Source organism: Ambystoma mexicanum, chromosome 6p (genome assembly GCF_040938575.1).
Source record: "Ambystoma mexicanum isolate Mex_15411 chromosome 6p, UKY_AmexF1_1, whole genome shotgun sequence".
Lineage (NCBI taxonomy): Eukaryota > Metazoa > Chordata > Amphibia > Caudata > Ambystomatidae > Ambystoma > Ambystoma mexicanum.
In genome coordinates this window covers 73,426,458-73,442,856 of record NC_090935.1, presented here as the reverse complement: position 1 = coordinate 73,442,856, position 16,399 = coordinate 73,426,458, and the positions used below count along the sequence as shown (strand labels likewise).

Here is a 16,399-nt window from a genome sequence, read left to right as displayed (position 1 = left end):
GGGGACCCCTGTGTGGCCAACCTGATTACTGGTGGCAAGGAGTGTAGCAGTGGCCATGATACAGTAGATACTGAATAGTCTTGACATTATGCAAAGCTATCACTTAGTTGGGTGGGTAGTAGTCATGCAGGGTGGATGCTTCCTATGGTAGGGTAAAGTGACCTAGCTGGTGAGTTAGGCTGTGTGGGTAGTCGGTGAAGTTAAGAGATAATACCTAGATGCGACAATCCAACAGTGACAAAAATGCAAAGGATAAAGGCACCTAAATGTGGCAATCCAAAATGCAAAGGATAAAGGAACCTAAATGTGGCAATTGAACAGTGACTAAAATACATAGCATAAGGGCACCTACATGCGACAATCCAACAGTGACTGAAATGCAAAGGACAAAGGCACCTAAATGTGGCAATTGAACAGTGACTAAAATACATAGCAAAAGGGGCACCTAGATGCGACAATCCAACAGTGACTGAAATGCAAAGGATAAAGGCACCTAAATGTGGCAATTGAACAGTGACTAAAATACATAGCAAAAGGGGCACCTAGATGCGACAATCCAACAGTGACTGAAATGCAAAGGATAAAGGTACCTAAATGTGGCAATTGAACAGTGACTAAAATACATAGCATAAGGGGCACCTAGATGCGACAATCCAGCAATGTCTAGAATGCAACGTATAGCTACCTTAAGGCAAGACAAGTAGTGATACTATGTAGGCGAGAGGGTACATTTACAATGCATCTGTAGCTCTCTAAGCAGCATGCATACAAAGTAGGTTAAGAGTAAATGAGCAATTTCTAAAGTGCTGTTCCCATTTCAGACTTGGAATTCCATTTGATTGCTTCACTTCTTGATTTTGGATCCATTGTTTAATATTGTCCAAATTTCCCTAGATTTGTGGCAAGCAATAAGATTTAGAATTCTTTCACCTCTTTCTTGGTCTCTTATTGGAGAAAAAGATTTCAACCAATTTCTCTATCTCATTTTCCTTTTTATAATTTTGGTTTTTGCGTTAATCCCCAATAGCTTTGTTAGTATCCTGAGGTCCTTCTTCAACATATTTTTTTCTTGGTATACAGAGGAACTGAATACATGAGTCCGCGTTTGGATAGTTTTTTTTTCCCCTCCTAGGACTTCAACGTTGAATTTTGAAAGCATCAGTACATCATTTAGTTTGCTTTTTGGGAACAAAAATCCAGACTGTAAGTTTTGACTTAGAGTATGTATCTGAGATGTGTCTATTCTCAATCTATTCCAACCAGAATTAACTTCTAGGGGTGTCTCGAGTTTGGCACGTGGGGAGACCATCTCGAGATACCACGACATTTCAAGTCGATCATGGTCGCTGTTTAGTGATTTACATATTTTTAAGTCTTCAATTTCGAACCACAAGGTGTTAGAAATCCATATGTAGTCCAACGTTTTATGCATTGCCACACAATGCCAAGTCGACTTTGGTTGTCTGTCGCTTTTTGCCATGCCATTCAACATTTCACAATTGCGGGCTTTCATGGCCAAACGCCAGAGATTTCTCCTCAGAACATTGCAATCAGATGACGAAATTGCTGTCAAAATGTCATTGGATTTGTCATCAAACCATGAACAATTTAAATTACCACATATTATCATGTTCACCTTACTGCATGTCAGTAAACTGTCGTCCAATACAGAAGTTAATGCAGTCAGATAATTTGTGGTTGAAATCATTCTCGGGTTCCAATAAGTATTTATCAGTAACAACGTTTTTTTGATGTATATTTTTCCCTTCCTTGAGTTCCATCAAGATTCCTCATATAAACAGGTTAGGTTTATATACCTTGTTTATTGATCATCCAAATGAGTTGTTAACCATTGTCAATAGGTCGGAGAATGGTCACCCAAGCCTGTTTTTTCCCGCTCGATTAAGCAAGATTGAATACCCACCTCTACCCGGGGGCCCACATAGCATCGCCTCCTGTAGACATATGGCAATGTTTTTTTCCAATGAGAATGGAGGATCTTGCAAGAGATGGGTAAATCCGCCAGTGTTCCAGGAAATCAATGCACATTGGACTTTACTATGTTGCAAGTCTAGTTTATTTCGACGTGTCCTGTCAGTCTTAGTGTTGGTTTGCGGTTGGGTTTCACCTGTATTCACCAATGTATGTATTTTAAATACATCCTTTAGTATGTCTCTTCTTTTTTCATTGGTAGTTCTTACATCTTCATCAGATAACAAGCTCTCTTAACAATGTTTTTTTTCGTCCTTAGGTACTGAGACATCAAATCCATAGGATAGAAGTTCATCTTTGGCTAGTAAGAGAGTTCTTTCAACTGCCTGCAAGCTGATATGTAAAAGCACTTGATCAGAGCAAGCCCCTTATACGTATTCCACGATTCTGATGTCTTCCGAGGTTATCGGACGTAGTGAAGGGATTACGTGTAATAAGCGCATCACATTGGTTCTGTTTAGGTTTACCTCATTTCCATCAGGAAATATGTTTCCAATCCGCACCTTCCAGGTCACCAGTGTATTTGTCGATTTATTTTCAAAGCGCACCTGTGGCTTTTGTTCTTTTTGTTTTGATCTTTGCGCCAATGTCATTCTTTGGTTTAGATGTGATAGCAGATTGTTTTGCAGCAATTGGATGCTTTTGAGAGCTTTTAAAATTTGCATTGCATAATTGGTTGAGTGTACTGGACCAGTGGTTAGTGGTTCATTCGCTCTTGACTTAGCTTTTGCCACATTTGTGTTGGTCTTGATGGTACTGGCTTTGTGTTTTGGTATTACAGGTGCAGAAATAGACGTTGAAGGTTGGATAGCTGGGGGACCGTCTATGTTGTCTTTCGGTGACTCCTCATTGGTGTCGATGGAATAAGTGCATGGGCGTAGGACATGGGGGGAACAGGGGGGACAAATCCCCCCCACAATTTTAAGTGGGGGGGATATAATGTAATTTATCCCCCCTCTGGATTTGTGGCACTTCAGCATGTAAAATACGTCTGCAGCCTGCACTGCAAGCTGCAGATGTCATGCGCAGGGACGTCATTTAGAGGTATCCCTTGCTACCCTAAAAAAAAAAAGGAAAAAAAATAAAAGTAACCTTTTTTTATTTTTTTATTTGTAATGCAAGCTCTGGGCTGTAGCCAGCACCAGGTGGCTCTTAACTTCTGCAGTGGCTGGCTTTCTTGTTCAGGCCTCTAAAAAAAGAAGAAAAACAAAAGAACAGGGGTGCCACAAGTCTAACACTTTCAGAACTTACCCTAAATAAGAAAGAATAGGAAAACCAAATAATGTGTCTTTCTGGAATTCTATACAATAATGGCTAGACTCATTAAAGGTTCATTTCAGGCACACTTCAGGGGGTGAGTCCCTGATTTAGTCTGTTCTGAAACACCTCAACTCAGCCTTTCATCCTTCTGAGGTCGATAAATGAGTACCAACACAGGTTGGTGATATTGGGTGTATATTTTTTCTATATAAAGCGCTTAAGCGTAAGTGCTATATAATAACACATCATTATCATTTGGCCATTGACGTTTGCTTGCATTCACAGTAATCTGGTAATATGGGTCTATACACACTAACGATACATATGGCGATCCATTCTTGTATGAAATGTACATCACTTTATAGTGATATGGTAAACATATTTTTCGTAGTGTACTTAGGAACAATGCTATGTGATGCCCATCACTTCCTGTGATATCACTTCGGGGTGGGGTCAAATGACATCACCTCTTGTGATGTCATCAGAGGTCAAGGGTCGTGTAATGTCACTTCCGCTACCCCTGCCATTTTGGTGAAATGACATCCATGGTCATCCGTGCAAAAGTACAAGTTAACTTCAGACTGTCTGCAGCAGTGGGCTAAAACAAGAGCCCTGCGCCTGTGCATTTGGAACGTGCCCAGGCCGGGGAACTGCATGTGCCCCTGCGCAGTGCACTGCTGCCCAGCCTCAGCTTCCAGAACGAAGGAGAAACCATGCAGCGACGCAGGCTCCTGCTCAGAGTGACTGACTGACAGCGTGTGTTAATATTGAGGGAGACAGAGTGAGACTCTGACTGCGACTGAACCTCTTGAGACCTCAGCTACCATACTTAAGGTAAGTCAAATGGCCCCCCTGTCCCAGGTGCAGTGCAGGCTGGCATAGGGAGGATTTATTAGGGGAAATGTGCCAACGTCATATTTATACAGTTTCTAAACGCGTGCAGCGCATTGCAAACTGATCAGGCAATCCTGCAATCCTGGCCTCTTGATGTTTCGTCATGAATTGAAAAACCTGAGGGTCAAACCCTCATTTTATTTCATGATAACAGGAAAAGACAGGCTTCGCCCCATGCCTCGTGAAGGTTTCAAATTGCATGCAGGTGACCAAACAGCACACAGGTGCTAAATTGGGCTGTTCTGTGCATGCAATGTGCACTTTTAAACGATGAGCAAAATACATACGTCCCTGATGTGTTGCATGCACTTTTTACATTTCGCATAGCCCCATTACAGAACATAAATGATAAATCAACACACAGGACCCCTGTGTTGTGCAACGTGCTCAGGAGTGCATCTCAAACCTTTCCGACTTCAGAAAAAATCCCCCAGCTCAGAGGGATTCAGTATTTACCTATTTTTACCCGCTGGCTGAACTCTTTGTAGGTCGCCGCAGGCGAACTGGTTTGTGGTGACAAACCTGGAGCTTATACACCAGAGCACTATTCTCGGAAGGTCTACATTGTTTGGAAAATGAATCTATTTGTTTATGTTGAAGCTCATAATGGGGTGCATTGTGCAGCATGGTCTTACCGATAATGAGAGCATTCGTGAGGACCACAAAAGTGGGTGTGAAATGCAACTTGCCTCAGCCTGTACCCGGAGCAAAGGGATGTGCTCACATGTCTGTGGATTCATTTGAAGCAGTTGAACCTAACTACGGAACTGTGGGGGCTGTGGCTGAGGGGAGGTGTGCGTCGCAGGGAGCGGTTGGCTCGGATCCTGGGGGAGCTTGTTTAGGTTCTGCACAGCTCGCATTCAGATTTAGAAACCATAAGTGTTGTGTGAGATCAGAGCATCACCATCACTACGCCACCTACGCCTTGTGGGAATTAAAAAGCCATGATAGGGAGATGACCATTTGGAAATCATGTCAACTACAAAGAATAGTATGTATTACATGAATGCAGAAATGAGAAATTACTAAGACCTGCACTGCAGGCTAATGTGTAAATACTACAAAGACCTGACCCCACAGCTCAACACATCGAAAATAAGTGCAGGCCAGTCACTTACATTGTTCTACTTACCTGGTGACAGCAACCCGAGACAGCACTGTATGGCCTTGTTAGCAGGCCTCTTTCCCCCATGGACCTGCGTGCCAGTGCACATTCCTGTCCATGCGCCGTTGCAGTTTCCTTTCCCTTGTGTTGTGTGTTTGCCTCCCAGAGCTCCCAGGGGACCCTATGCTATATGCAGTATTTATTTTTTTTTATTATTTTTTTATTGCAATTTCTAGTTTCATACAAACTTTTATTACAATTTTTTTTTCCTTTGTTTTTTTCTTTGTTTTTTTTTCCAACTTTCTTCCTCAGTCACTTCACTTTTGCAGTTCTTTTAAAAGAGTCGACATCAGGGATTTGGCAACTCGTTAGTTCATAATTTGCTCCAGAAAGTTTATAGCTGCACAAGTCAAGTGAACTGAGGTCCCGCTTAAAATTCTTAAAATTCTCAGCCACAGGTCTTCCATGCAATCGGTTCGGGGGGCGAACTTAAATAGGTGGAGAGACCTTGTGTCCTTGAGCGAGTAACATTCAGTCATTATATGTTTTAGCGATTCTGGGTGATTTCCAATATGCAGTATTAATGGTGTTGCTGTGAGAAGAAGCATGTTGCCATCTTCCCTTCCGTTCCCTTAGCACATCAAGAACAGTGCACTAGCTTATGGAAGTTCAAGTGGCTTATAATCCCCATTATCCACTTGCCACCCTCAACCCCCTGCTGGGTCCAAAGCTGGACTTCATCAGCACAGAACGATGAGTGTATGTATACTGACACTGCATACAGTGCAGGTGAGGCAAACATGTGGTCTCAGACCAGTGCGGGGCAGGCTGGTATGGGGATGCAGCATCCGACAAGCGGCAAGCAGCATTATAGTGTAAATAATAAATACAAGCATGTGTGCACAGCACTGGCTGGGCCTTGCCTCGACAGTGACCTAGAGAAGACCCCAAAATGATGTACGACAATGGAGAATGACTAATAGTTGTAGAAAAGCACTCAAGGATATCGAGGGTGCTCTGAAAACTGAGGAGAAGATGCTGAGTAAGTGTACAGATGCAAGTTGTGGGGTTCTGGCCATGGGGGAATGGGACGTGAGGAACTGGGGTGCAGTAGAGTGGTGGAATGCAAAGTGAAAAAGGGTTGAAAGGGTGCAGAGGACAGTAAAAGAGAGGAGCAAGGGAGGGGAGAGATGGGGCCAAGAACGGAGTGCAGATGAAAGTTGGGGATGTTTTGCAGCACGAGGTGACCAGTGTGCGCAGGGGAGAGAGGGGTTCAGGAAAGACCAGGACACAGGGAGAGTGGTGTAGGGTAGAACTGGCATAGGATGTGCTTTGGGTTTAGATAAAGCCATTGACTTAGGGATGTTTGCACGGCACTGGCTTCTCATTTCATCTCTAAAACTCAGGACATCCTGCCCTCTCTCGCCTCCTCTCCCCTTCCTCCCTCTATTCCCTGCTCTTCCTCTGACCCTTCTTCAGTCACCTCTCCCCCTCCGTCTCTGCCTTTCCCCTGTTCTCCCCAGACAATGTTTCTAGACAGGTCCAATCTATGAAAGTCTCATCAAAACAGGTTCCTCTCTGTTCCTCCAAAGCCATCAAGGACCACATTGACTCCCTGGATCCTGCCCTGGCTGACTTCTGCAACCACTCCTTTGCCACTGGAGTCTTCCCTTCAACCCTGAAGCACTCCCTATTGTACCTTAACAAACTCTTTGCTGACCCATCTTGCCCGGCTGACTATCGCCCAATCTCCATCCCTCTTTTCCTGGGCAAACTCTTGGAAAAGCTGGCCATCTCCCAGCTTAATCTTCACACTGAATGTGTTGGTTGTCTCCATGATCATCAGTCTGGCTTCAGAGCTGTCAGAAGCACGGAAACTGCTTTCCTGAACATCCGTGAAGACACGCTCTCCAACCTTGATTCCAACACCCCCTGTGTCCTCATCTTACTTGATCTCTCTTCTGCCTTTGACACAGTTAACCATGCCATCCTGCTCAACCGTCTCTGTGATAACCTGGGGATTACCGGTCAGGCCCTGGCATGGCTGACTTCTTTTCTCTCTGATCGACCCTCCCAGATTCAACTTGGGTCCTTCCTCTCCTCTATGTCTATCTCTATCTCTACATGTGGTGTTCCCCAGTGGTCTAAACTCTCTCCCTGGCTGTTCAACCAATACCTGGCACTTATTGCCCACTTCTTGCCCACCGCATTGCGGCGCTCTGTCCCAACTTCCAGTGCTATGCGGATGACACTCAGCTCACTTTCAGGCTACCCTCAGCAACCTCTTCTCCCTCTCTCATCTCTGACTGTCTGCCGCCATACAGGAGTGGTGTGCCGCCAATGATCTTGCCTTAATGCCAGTAAGACCGAGACTTGCCTCATCGGCACACCTGCTCCCTCCTTTCCTGTCACTCTCTGGCTGGCCTCTCTTGGACCTCTTCCTGCTCCCACCTGTGAGGCCAAAAACCTCTGCGTCATCTTCGACTCCACACTTTCCTTCTCTCCTCACATCTCTGATGTCTCTAAGAAGTATCAGTACCAGCTGCACCTCCTCAGAGGTATTCTTCCATTCATTTCTTTCCTTCCCCCAGAAGCTCACTGTCTCCAGAGCTCTAGTTCTCTCTAGGCTTGACTGTTGCAACAGCCTCTTTATAAATCTCCCTGCTACTCTCCGCCCTCTGCAACTCATCCAGAACAAGACTGCAAGACTTGTCCTTGGCCCCAAGCCCAGGGATCATATCTCTCCAGGACTGACATTTCTGTATTGGATCCCAGTGGCTGTGAGGATTAAGTTCAAAACCCTCCGCATTGTCCATAAGGCCTTCTGGGGTCTGGGGCCTCAATACCTTCAACTCTCTCTTCCTAAATATCTTCCTTCTCAAGCTCTTCGCTCATCCGCCTCCAACTCCCTCAGGATGAGATGCTCCTCCAAGCAAGGAGTTGGTGGTAGATCTCTTTCTTTGGCGGGGGCTTCCCTCTGGAACAGCCTCCCAGCCTCCCTGAAACTTGAGGAGAATCATCTCCGGTTCCGGAAGCACTGCAAAACCTTTCTCTTTGCTTCTGCTTTTTCTCCTCCTCTCCCCTGCTGACTTCCTGGCTGATACTGAAACAGCACTGGTTACCTGGCCACCCTCTGATCTCAGACTCAGGCCCCCTCCCCCGCCAGTCGCACTCCTGCACTGCCTTCCTGGCAACCCCCGCACTTGGGGACTGTTTTCTGTATCCCTACTGTCCCACCACCAGCACTTGACACCTGTTGTCTGCACTTACCCTTGCATTTGGCACCTGCTGGCCTTACTTTTATTTTGTTTATTTATCTTATTATCCCATGTACTGCACTGTCCACTCCCCCCACCCACTCCGCACTTTCCTCCTTCCCTTTCCCATGCACTTGCCCGATCTGAATGACACGTGGCCTAGTAGGATTGTTGTCCGTCTTCCCTCTGTTCCCCCTCCCTTGCCTCTTCGCGCCTTGAAACACTTGTGTATAGGTGTGTTATAAATGCCATATCATATCATGTGGTTGCCAGAAATTTCGTCGAAAAAAATTAGTCGACAGGACATTTGGTCGAAACTATTTGGTCGAAAACCAAATGGTCGAATTTTTTATTTTCACTTTTTTTTTGTTTGGGGGGGCCCCCCCCAACCCCCTTTTTTTCTAAAAAACCCTTTTTTCCCTAAACTACAACCTAAAAAATATATATATAAATAAAAAAAAAGATCGACCATTTGGTTTTCGACCAAATTACGTCGACCAAATGTCGACGAAATTTCTTTCGATGAAATGTCCGGACACCATATCATATCATACTACAAAGCCCTGTGTAGTTAATAACTTAATTGGAGCTGGGAACATACTACTGGTTTAATACAAATGTCTTATCCAGGGATGCCTTCAGCCACTCTATTAGCACTTTCCATTTCCTTCACTGAAGTCCTGTTAAAAACCAGCAATGGCAAGTGTTTGCTTGTGTATACGTATTGGGCACTTGCCAAGTACTGCCATTAAATTTCCAGGTACTTGCACCATTTTGCAGCTGCTACCATCAGAGGGTACCTAATACCACTATGGCGGTGCCTGGCAAGTGCCTTTTCCATGCCTACAGTAAAACCCAAATGGTTGGCGTTGCCAACGCTTGTTTTAATATAGGGATGCAACTGAATTACTGGTACCCACCACAAGCTGAATAATGAGTTTTAGGCAAGTTTTAATAGAGGCCACCATAAGCCATCTGGGTGACCCAGAAAAAAATAAAGCCGAGCTTCGAGATTCACAACAGCACTTGTTCCGCTATCCATGTAAATCTAGTAAATACCCTGGTGCCGAGGTATGATTGCAGCTCATACACTGCTGTAAAGGGGAACACTCATGTTCCATCCTTGAGGGTTCAAGTGGAATAGGATAGGATAGGATGGGCTGGCGAAACACCATAAAGCATCTGCACTCAAAGCGCAGGTGAGAGTATTATAAAAAAGATCTCTCTAAAGGTCCATCACTGGGAGACCTGGTGAAACACAAGAAGTGAAACGGATCATCACACCAACTGAGGTGGAAGAGAAAAACAAGGCCTGTGTGGGGAATATTATTACGACCAAAGTATTTCCATACAAAAGGGTAATCTCCTGTACAATCTACTGCATGTGTCAGTGACGGGGGAAAGATGTAAAGGAGTATCTGCGAGCAGGCGATTCCTGCCTCTCCCCGCCCAAGTCCCCAGGGCGTCCCCTGTCCCCCCCAGGTTTTATGGGACTCCTACGCCCCTGAATAAGTGGACCACTCACATTGATCAAGTTACCCATTAACAGAGTCATTTGAGTTCAACTCTGAGTCCAGCCATAGGCGTGTTTTTGGATTCGGTGTCTGTCTTGGATTCTGCGTCTCAGACAGATTAGAGCTTGTGTCCTTTTTTTCTTTCCATCATGTTTTTTTTGGGACTTTGCAGCGGTGTCACGCTGAAATAAGCACAACTTTTGTGTCGTTGATAAGTTACGTATTAACTTTTTAGTTTTTGGCGGATATTGCTTATTTCGGCTTTTATTGGTTGCTACTTTCTGTTTTGCACTGTCTTGAGTTTTTGATGTTTTAGAATTTAACTCCAATGTCTTCGCACTGCCAGAAAAAATGCCGTAGGTTTTCAACTGACTTTTTTCTTTTGGTTCAGTCGCTAGCCGATTCACTCCTGATTCATTTGTGATCTCAAGGTCAATGACAATTGCGGCAGATTGCAAGGCTCTGATTTCTCCTGTTGTTTTGCTTCATCCCTTCGCTGTCTGCAACTGTCGATACTGACGCAGTGGTTGCTTTGTCTAACACTACTTTGGTAACGCTGTGGCAGTTGTAGTCTAAATCTTCCTTTGCGATCCTTTTGCCTCTCAATGTATTGGAAGCCCCAGTTTGTTGGCACATTGTCGGCTTGTCCTTTTCTAATATTACTTGATGGCGATTGCTATCAAGGTGCCGGAACCATTCCATGCACTCTAGAATTGCGTCCATAAGTTCCACAGAATTAGTGCGCTCTTTCATTGCAAGGTCTCCTAATCTACTTTGCCACTAATGATAAATTTGCTTCCATTTTGCTTTTTTGTTGTAGTAGGGAGTAGCTGTGAGCCACATTTGACAGTTTTGCGTCTAACTGCAAAATCATTGCTCCTTGGTCCTTCAGCGAGTCACTTCATGCTTCCTAAAGTTTTACAAACGGTATTAAAGCGAGGGACGTTGCAGCAAGCACACTATTGTGTATTTGTATTGACGCAGCACCGATATGTTGCCTTCATAGAGCTTTCAGTGTCAGGCTCTTTATTTGGCTGGTTGAAGTCTACTGATGGGTCATTGGTGTTGGTTGTCGAATTCTGAGTGTTTTGCAGCGATTCCAGAACCTCACTTTCCGAGCCAAGTTTCTCCGATGGTTTCAGCTAATACACTGTCATGCACAGGCACGCTTTTTGATTGAGGCGTGCTGGTTCGTTCACAGGGTTTTGTTGGAGCACAGGATGCTGGAACTCGGGCCGCTTTGCTTATTGAATTTAAGGTGACTGTTTGAAACGTTGACTTTATTACATTCAATAGGACAATAAGCTTGTCTTTGGCGTGTAGATAGTCTTCTTTTAAGCATTCAGTAAGTCTCGCTTCCCGGTCGCAAGACCCACACTTAAGTTTTTCCGTTCTGACAATGAAGCATTTAAGCTAATATTGTTGTCGGCAACAGGCATTTTTTTCCTGATTGTTTCGCCTTCAGGCTTCGGCGTTCGAGCAGCTCACCTGGCCGCTTTTTGGCGCAATGTCGCTCATCGGTGAGTTTCTTGCAAATGCATTGACACTTATTGGGGAATCTGCATTTCCCGTTTGTCGAGCCTTACTGCTCACATTCGGGAATAGGAAGACATTGCACTGGTCTCATCTTGTCTTGAACCGGAGGCAGCAGGTCAGCAGCGTGTTTGAAGACTCGCTTTGTTCCAGACGGACAAACTCTCATTTGTTCCTTTTGTTATTGACACCATTTGGAGCTAAGGACGTAAATTGTTCGATTATTTGCGGTTCATCTTGAACTGATTTGAAATGAGCAGCTGATATCGGTAGCACAAAAGACAAGCCGTTTTTTCCAGAGGAACCAGGTGCACCTGTAATTCCAAAAATTCGGAATCCGTAACATCAAAGGGAGATTGAAAAAGCAAGGTGTCGATTAATATGCTCGCCAGTTTATCACAAGAAATACTCTGCGCACCAGCAGCGTTGTTAGTGGCCTCTGCTCCGACATTAACATTCAAGCTTTTCAGTGACGCCCCTTCGTCTTCGCTTCTTACTTGCCTGTGTGTTACTTTGTGAATTGTTTAACAGGTCGGTTGTCTCATGGTGTTTAGGGAATCAGCCATGTCACGATTTATGTCGTCAGACACTAATGTCTGTAATGACGACACGTTTGATCGCGGCACAGTTAATTGAGTCATTCCTGCACTTACCTCAGTGGATACTTTGTTGCTGGAAACAGATCCTGGTCTTTTCGCCACATTCTGTTGCCGGCGTTCAAATAGAGTTTTCAGCCGTGTCTGTGGACCAGGCACTGCCATTACATGGGTTGGAAGGAAGGATTAAAGGAAAAGGCAGATCCCACTGGGCTCGGACTGAGCAGACTGGGACTCTCACGGGACTCCGCGCCGGCAAACACCTTTTAAGGTGGAGTCTACCGTGGTTCAGGAAAGCTTAAAGGGCCAGTCAAAATGAACATAAGACACTTGTCTCAGTCGCTGCAGCTCCTTTCAGCATCAGAATCACGGGGCAGACTGGGACTCTCACGGGACTCATATTTCCAATTACAGCAGCATTGTTTATGTTGTGTTTCCACTTGTTTCTTTAATAATTTCAAGAATGGACTGCAAAGTATCCAACCAGATAGTTCTCTGCTATGAACTTCAAGGGATTCACACCCTAGCTGGCCAGCTGTGCCAAGTCTCTTGGTTTCAACATCAACAGACACCTCACGTTCAAACAGCACATAGCAAGACTCAAACAGCCTGGTGCCAACTTCTCTCTTGCAGAAAATCGAGCCCTTCATCCCAGAAAACAACTTGAGACCCACTGTCCAAGACTTTGTCCTCGCCCACCATGATGGTGGCAATGCCCCTTTGGAAGGCCTTCCAGTAACTACCCTAGCACCCCTGAAATGTGTCCTGCATGCTACAGCAAGACACATTAAAGGACTCTGCAAATTCGATCACATCACCCCGACCTTCATCGAACTGCACTGGCTCCCACTGCAAGCTTATATCATCTTCAAATCCTGTTGCATCATCTACAAGGCTGTAATCCTGAAGTCCCCAAGCTACCTCACTGAGGAACTCAGCATCTCCCGATGCATGCGATCCACCAGAAATAAGGAAATGTGCAGATTTGCATTACAATGGTCCAGGAAGGAAAGAACCGGAAGTCAGGCCTTCTCTATCTACTCTCCAAGGTTCAGGAACCCACCTCATCAACATCAGACTTGCTCCATCACTTCTACAGTTCAGGAAAGAGCTCTTCCTCTTGAAGGAATGGCTCCTCCTCAATACCTAGGTCCACACACCCGGCACTTCCCGCCCTACCTGAGAATCGGTGATCTGATCCCTATCGTCTCCCCCCTGGTTGCTTGTAGATCCCATCCTCGCTCTGCCATGTTAGCTCACCGCTCCTTTTTCCTCTGCTTCCCTCACTGTGTTCTTCCCCCTATGATTGTAAAGCACTCTGTTGCTTCCTGAAGCCAGGTCAACGCTCAATAAATTCCCTAATAATAAAAATAGGACTAGGGAGTTCCTGCAAACAATGTGTTTTTATCAAATGTTCCAAAGGCCCTATCTTAAGTGAAGGTCATGTATATTATGGTGTTCAGCTGTTGCCTATCTAATGTATACTATGGTGTTCAGCAGTGCTGGTGATATGAAGGGATTGCTTCAATCAAGCATGCCTATGGTGGATGATCGCTAAAGCATGTCCATGGCGTGTAAAGCCCCTGCACCTGCCCTATGTCAGTCTGAAGAGCACATGCACATTTCTGATCGCGCAGTGGACGGTGCCCTATAACTGATGGCTGGAAGAGTCTCGTGGACAATTTGTCTTTTGAAGGTTGAGAATAAGGCTCAGTTTAAGGCTTTGCAGCTACCTGCTTCATGGGCACACCCACCAGGGAATACTCCTCTTCAGAACCCTCTGTGGAATGGAAGCACATTGGCAGCCACCCTATGTGGAGCATACATACCGCGTGTTGCTCGCGGAAGTTTACTAAGGGGAACTGTGCCAAGCAATACAAGATTTGCTGATTTTGCTGATTGGCTCCTGGGCATCAGCCACTTGCATATAACAGAGATGCCCGGAATAAATGTGGGTTGCGCGTACAGTCTCCACATGTACATTATTAGTCAAATGGTCTTGTGCAATACCCAGTGGTGGACCCCACAATGGAAACAATGCCACACATATGGTCCGTGTCACCATCCTGAATCACGATTTACCATTGCTGCTTGCTAATATGCCACCACATTGTATGTCATGGAGTAGATGCGAGGACCGTCCAGCATTCTGGATTTGGCATAAAGGCCCTGGCGAGCCTAAGGTTCTCTTGTCCCTGTGAGAATGGAACGGTGGTGCTCGCACCATCCAAGGGTTGTCCCATGCTGCCTCATTCACACTGCTACAACAATGACAAAGGGCCCGAGTGCACATTGAGGTTGTGTATTAATGGACAATCTCACCAAGAAGCAGCCAGAGGAGTCTTGTGAAACGTCAGGCCACTGGGCCACATGAGCCTTCTTCAGTGAACATGAACACATGCCGATTGTTTCCACAGGGCCCTGTTCTATGTTCCTTTGCAAACTAAATCCAGCACCAAGGTTCACACCATGTGACCCTGCTGGTCATGGATCTGTGGGTGGTGCTTCTGACAGCTGTAAGTACAGGACTTGTCATTCTTAAATGTTGAAATAGTTCTCAAAGATCTCTTAATCACTGCCAGTCTATCAATTTATAAAGAAAGTCTGTTGGGTCACCGTCGGTACATCAAAATCCCTATAAGGCATGAAGTTAGAAACAGTATATGAGTAATGTGAATTAGCACAAGTTCATAGTACCGCAAGGCAAACCCTACATTCAATTCACATGAAGATAGGAATGCTGTTTAGATGGACATATGTTTTTACCTGTCCTGATATTACTGCGCACATATATTTATTTAACATAGAAGACTATGTTTCGGCCTAACGCCCGTGTGTTCCACAGGAGTCCATGTAAGTGCCCTTCCACCGTCCACATCATGGCAGAAGACATGTACAATTATTTACATAATGAGATTTATTGGAATTGCATGGCTCCTACTGAATACACTCCATGCAAAGGTATGTGTGTAATTGCATCCTACTGGCCCACTGCCATCCACTGTTATATTTCATTGATGATGTCTGTTCCACTGTTATGTCACAAAGGTGCATTGCCCGCATCAGAGAACATCAGGGACATCCCTCATGTTTGGGAACCCACCGGATACCTTTAGGTTGCAGGTTAGTCAGCGGTGCGCTCTGATGTGCACTCAGCTTGTTCCGCATATGCCGTAAGCGTGGTCACTTCATTCTTGCTTCTAGAGGGCAGGAATATGAGAGGGGATGTACGCCTATTCCACAGGATGCCTGGACTGAGGCTTGAAATGCTATGTTGATTGCGTGCCCAATCATGGGTTTCATCATGTTCTATGCAGAGCACTAAATAAATAATGAAACGTGCCTACCCATTTACAGATACCTCGCTCTGTCTGCAGCGAGAGCTGCCTCCCAGGGTACCGGAAAGCTCTTCTAAATAATCAGCCCACCTGCTGCTTTGACTGTGTGCAGTGCGCGGATGGAGAGTTTTCAAACAGCACCGGTGAGTGGCATCTGCACCCCAGACATGGTACAAAGGGTGCAGCTAAGTGAGCTTGTAAAGCTGACACCTTCTGCTTCTCAGTTCTTCCCTGAGGCACGCACCAGGAGTATCAATGGCAGAATTCAATATGCGTGTGTGTAGAGGCTGGACCTCTGGTCATTGTGTGCTTTATAAATGGAAAAAGGAAATCAAATCATCGACCAGCCGGGGTATGCATTGTTTCTTGATAATGCCAACTCCCTTGCAGCGTTGATGCCCCCAATAGCGAGAGGTGGGGATATTTTCTTATCAGACCTTTTCGAACCAAAGAAATACTGGCCAATATGGTCCGTGTTAGGGGGTTTTACAAACGTGTATGTCTGTGACAGAACTTAGGAAAGCTCACCTTGGCTGTACAGTGTTCCAGCTGTTAGGTTTGGCCTGAACCACACAAAGGTTTGGTAGAATGGCGATCAGCCAGGCTTACTCTAAGGAGGAAGGCGGGCTGTAGTGTGGCACACAGAACTCAGAGCATACACTATTTCAAGAAAACACTGATACACTTAGCAGTTATAGAAAAGTCGTTATTTATTATATAAACTAAGGCTCACAGTTGTAACTTTCAAGTCAATTAAGTAATATAACACAGTACAACAACAGGACAACACTTGCAGTAGTCTTAGGATAGTATACCACAGTTGTTTTCACATTAAAATAGCTTTTGCAGTAACAAATCACATAGCAAACAGATCTGAAACATATATGCAAACGTTTCCAAACTCTTACAC

At 45.1% G+C, this 16,399-nt stretch overlaps 1 pseudogene; it reads left to right on the top strand.

The window, feature by feature from the left end:
* The window catches only part of LOC138510668 (vomeronasal type-2 receptor 26-like), a 54,226-nt pseudogene that overhangs the window by 14,844 nt on the left and 22,983 nt on the right, over nt 1-16,399 (top strand).